The sequence below is a fragment of the Cynara cardunculus genome, assembly GCF_001531365.2.
Source record: "Cynara cardunculus var. scolymus isolate 2C chromosome LG 8, CcrdV1, whole genome shotgun sequence".
NCBI lineage: Eukaryota > Viridiplantae > Streptophyta > Magnoliopsida > Asterales > Asteraceae > Cynara > Cynara cardunculus.
The window spans coordinates 10,436,439-10,441,677 of record NC_037535.1 but is presented as its reverse complement, the minus strand read 5'-3'; the positions used below and the strand labels follow the sequence as shown (position 1 = coordinate 10,441,677).

General features: G+C 37.8%; 1 protein-coding gene across 2 annotated transcripts in view; it reads left to right on the top strand.

Moving 5' to 3' along the window:
* Positions 1 to 3,946, top strand: part of LOC112516920 (putative glucose-6-phosphate 1-epimerase) — a 17,739-nt gene extending 13,793 nt beyond the window's left edge. Inside the window, exon 9 of one of the 2 annotated variants that reach the window (XM_025124171.1) lies at positions 3,571 to 3,946. The gene's annotated coding sequence lies outside the window, so the exon portion shown is untranslated. Of the gene's footprint in view, positions 1 to 3,565 lie in introns of both variants that reach the window. The other variant, XM_025124172.1, reaches the window with a different exon arrangement.
* The last annotated feature ends 1,293 nt before the right edge of the window (positions 3,947 to 5,239 follow it).

Here is a 5,239-nt window from a genome sequence, read left to right as displayed (position 1 = left end):
GAATTATGTTCATGTCAGAGTGCCGAGGGACAAGTTCCCATGTCTTATTATCAATAAGAGCAGAAAACTCTTCCGTCATTGCTTGGTTCCAAACAGGATTGGATAAGGCATCGGTTAGAGTTTTGGGGAGCGGTTCAATGGTAGAAGAAGTGTGTGTGTAAGGAGAACGGGGTTTTGGGTTTGGAATTACCGGTCATGCTACGGGTATGCATCGTTCGAGTAGGGGGAGGTGGGGGTGGTGGATTGGATGAGGAGTTGGTTGGTGCAGGAGGTGGTGGATGAGGCGAAGGACCGGGCCGTGTTGGTGGACTAGAGGCAGYGGGTGGGGCGGTGTGCGTGTGGCGTAACCGGGAGTAGGTTTGACCAAAACGGGAGGGGGTAGGGGTCGGGTGGGGTTGCGTAGGGGTAGAGGGAACCGTGGGTGAGGGGGCTGTAAGATGAGGGGAATGACGAATGTATGGGTGTTGATCGTCGTCGATGTGCTTGTGAAGGAAGTCGTAAGACGGAGTGGGTGTAGTGGAACGAAAGGGAAAGATGTCTTCGTCAAAGAGGACATGACGGGAGGTGATGATCTTTTTGCTTGACATATCTAGACATAGGTACCCGCGATGATTTGGAGGGTAACCAAGAAAAACGCAAGGAGAATAGGTGAATGGTTTATATGTTGTCATGGTTAAGAGTCATATGTTGGATGTTAGTAATCCAAGTACTATTGGCAGAAAGAAAAACATCCACATCACCAAAAAAACCTGGTTTCAACGACATTTGCAATTGTGATTTTTCTTTGTGGGTTATTCGATGATCTCCCTTGCATGGCCACTGCTGCTTTTCTGGTAATGGTTTCTTTGAGCTTATTCGAGGAAATGCTACCAAGACTAATGGCTAATACCAATAATCTCATGGCATCTTTTTTATATTCGCCTATTAGGCTAAAAAGTTGTTGGTTTTACCCATTGTGGGTTATTTTGTCCCTTAAATCCATAATTGGTCCTTCCAATTTGGTGAACCACCATGGCTGAGTTTTCAGGAAGTGGTTGAGAATCTCCCATGATTTGTATGACTTTTGCTTCCACAGGTACTTTTCCAAATTCATCTTTAGATCCATTGTAAAATTTGGCCACGAACTTGATCGGATCCTAGGTCAAACCCACTTAGGAGTATGTGGACTTGCATACTTGCGATCATGGGATGCAGATATACAACCCCTTTGACTAATCCCTCTTTCACATTCATTAGTCTAATTATCGATTTCCTTAAAAACTGTAACTAGTCCATTTAGTATGTAGACAAAGATCAGCCATTATCGTGGTGGTGGAAGATTTTGGATTCGGTTGAAACAGGTGTTCTCATCCGATCATCATAGAATGTTTTAACCACATCCTCGCAGAGAAACCCCTGCATCAGATGAGGGATCGTGGAATCAATAAGCCAACTGTTAACTCTGTAGTTTTCTTTAATCCATGTTGCATGGCCGGGATTATTGCTTGCTGATTATACTGTTTTTCCCGTAAGATTTCTGACTCCGTTTCCTGCTCCAATGCTCATTTGCATCAATTGCAACCACGATGCAAAATTCGTTTAATCAAGGATAACACTGGTGTGAGTATTTGAATCTATAGTTGTAGTTTGTACAATGAGGTCTGAATTTTCTTTTTGAATTTGAAGAAATAGGCTTCACAAAGAGGTTGTTGCCATGAACTTAAAATTCTCAAGGAGGTACTTTTTTTTATGTTATTCCTCTCATCATCAGGCAAATACATACATGCAACAGCTAGTGGAAGATTCTTCAGGTCTGTCCTAGGTATTACACATATCCAAGGTAACAAATTATTCTCTCAAATCATGTGATCCTGCAATGTTAGGATTTGATTCAAGTATTTAACCCCTCATGCCAACAAGTTCCACTCTATTCTCTCTGTTGTACCATACTCTAGGCAATGCTCCAAAAAGACAAAAGCAATCGACTAACCCGATGCCTTTTAAATTAACTTAAAACCATTGTGAAAGTTATTGATAGTCCACAAATTAAGGTTTATAAAAAGCTCATAAATCTTACTTTCTATCCAAGTGGGATGGGTTATCACAACCCCCACCCACTTAAATGAGATAAGCTCACTAATCTTACTTTCCATCAATATGGGATAAGTTGTCACAAACTCCCGCACTTAAATTCCCAACGTCCTCGTGAGTCCTACCAACATCCTCGTTGTTCATTGGCGATGTGGGATTTGTATAAGATGTTACAAACAATTCCTCATGTACTCATCATGCTCTATGAGGCTTTCCCTATTGCTTTGGGCTTAAGGATGTTGCAAAGCTATGATACTATTATCTAATGCCCCGAAGCTCAAATCCGATAAATCAGGCCGATAATTAAAAATCAACTTAAAAAACACTAGAAGTTATACCCACAACTTAGAGTTTATAAGTCTTAATTTGTCCATATGAACGGTTATCACAACTCCCTCCCCACTTAAATGAGCTCACAAATTTTACTTTCCATCAATATGGGATGAGTTGTCACAAACTCCCCCATTTAAATTTCTGACGTCCTATTCAGACCTACCTAGCATCCTTTTTGTTCATCAACGATGTGAAATTCACCTAAGATGTTACAACAACCCCTTAGGGACTCATCAGCCTTGATGAGGTTTTGCCCACCATCCTGACTGTACAAGAATAAGCTCTAATACCATTTTGTAATACCCAAAGTAGCAAGTTGACCTAATAACGTCCAAATCAACTTAAAACTATGGTGGAAGTTCGTTTAGAAGTTATTGGGCTAGTTTATTGCTTTACGCTTTGGAGCATTATAAAATAGTATCATAGCCGATCTTTGTACAAATCGAGATTGTGGGGCAAATCTTTTTGAGGGCGATGAACCCTTGAGGGGGAAGGTGTTCGTAATATCTTAGATGAATCTCACATTGCCCGTGAACAACTCTTGGGTAGGCCTGACAAGGACGTTAGGAATTTAAGTGGGGGAGTTTGAGACAACTCTTCCCAAATTGGTGGAAACTGGGATTTGTGAGTTCATTTAGATGGAATGGGGGTTGTGATAATCTGTCGCAGACATAGGTAGAAAATAAGATCTGTCCCTAGTTTTGGGCTACCAATAACATCGATCATGGTTTAAAGTTGATTTAGAAGTTACTGGGCTAGTCCATTACTTTGAGCGTTTGGGGATTACAATCTGAGCATCTAGAGTGACGTATCTTTTTTCTTTGGGGTTGGCAAGTTTTCTAGCTAATAATCGTATGTCCTAAGAACATTCACCATTGTAAAGAGGCAACATCAATGATCTGAAATTAATTCTAAAAGCATTCCACAATCTAAAGATGTGATACCGAGTCCTATTTACTTGGTTGAGGATGAAGAAGGGAAGAAAATGCAAGAATAGAAGCTTATATTGTATTGTTTAATGATCAAGTGAATAAGAAGTTGCATATTGTTTTATTGATTATAGAAATACTTTATATTTTGTTTTCACAAACCGCATATGGTTATTAAAACTGAATGCTCACGGATGTTCGATTGTAGTCTCCTAATTTGCAATTTCATCTAGTGCAGGTGTGATTTGTGCCGAAAGAAAGGCTCCTTTTCGTGGTATAAATTCATTCATTGGACTCGTTTGAACATTGTCGTCAAAATTATTGCTTTTTCATCAGTGGAAATGGACAATAAGAGGCATATGTACAATTGAAGTTGATGGTATGTGCTTTCAATGGGAAGAAAACAAAAAGGTAAGCTTCTATTGTAGATGCCAATTAGACCATGGTTTATGGCCGGATGTTAGTCGGTCATTGTATGACTGTTATACCTATATGAAATGGGATAGGCTATTCAATCAAATGTATATCGGATATGCATGGTTGTTCGATCATTTGATGAACTGTGAGAAGCATACTTTTTGCATCTATGGACGAAATATATGGTTTTTGGGGCTTCTTTTTTGTTAAGTGTGGGTATTTGGGCCAGCTTGTGTGCACCTCAAATAATTTCATAGGGCCTTGAATATAACAGTCCAGAAAAATCCCCCGTGGCCCAACAACCTTAAGGAAGAGCTCCAAGGTTGACAGTCGAGGTATGTTTTGGTTGTAAATCTAGGCTTCTCAAATGGCTGGAAATCACAATGAGTAATGCATATCCATGAAGGATTGTGTTGATATTGTTCTATATGAATCTTATGAAAACTCATTTTTTGGTGAATTCCAAGTGGATCCTCATCCAAGAAGTGCAAGAGGATGGTAGAAGTAGAAGTTAGTTTTTTCTAGAAGAAAATTATATCAAGATGAAATGTAGGAACTTATTTTATAAAATTTCATTTTAGTTTTTAGAACATGACATTTCTAACAAGTTTTTTTAAATGATTTTTGGCTTACAATGTTACAATATACTATTTTCTTTCACAAAGTTATGATATATCTTTTTAGTTGCATTGAAGACATAGTTAAGTTGTTTAAAATGTAGTTTTTTTGGATAAATCTTTAAAGTGTAGTTTCTAATAATTAAATGATTAAACTACAATTTTGGTCTTTGTGGTATGCGGAATGTAATGGTTTGTCCCTGAACTATAGGTTGGTGAATAATGGTTTGTAAAAACGTTTAAATTTGCTCCTTCCCTCTAACGCCTGTTAAAAGACCGTTAAGTGAATATATATATATATATATATATATATATATACACGTGTATAAATATAAGGAGGTTCAAATGAGTAGGGATGCTCATCGGTTGGGTTGATCGGTTTTAAGACATTTGAACAATCCAATCCAATGCTTGCGGTTTGAAAAAATCTTAACCCAACCCAAAACAAAGTGCAACCCAACCCGGGTTGGTCGGGTTGATACTTTGATATATTAAAATATTCTTCTAATCTTGAATATGTTATTTCTCTACTTCATAATCTCTTTTTCATCATCAACCATTTGATACAACTTTACCCATATTTCTTACGTATATCATATTCAGTTAATTTTCTCAATTTACATATATATGTTCACAGTTACTGAACATATAATGAGCTATATAAAGATATGAATAGATTGATAATATGTGTATATGAAAAGCATACATGATAGTGTAATTGTCTAATGTATATATTAGTAGAAATTCAACAATCATATTAAATCCAATAAATAAAAGGATATCGGGTTGGGTTGGTTCAAATAATAGTAACCCGATATCAATTTAATACCTACGGTTTGACAATTTTACAACTCGATTAGACATCCGGTTGCT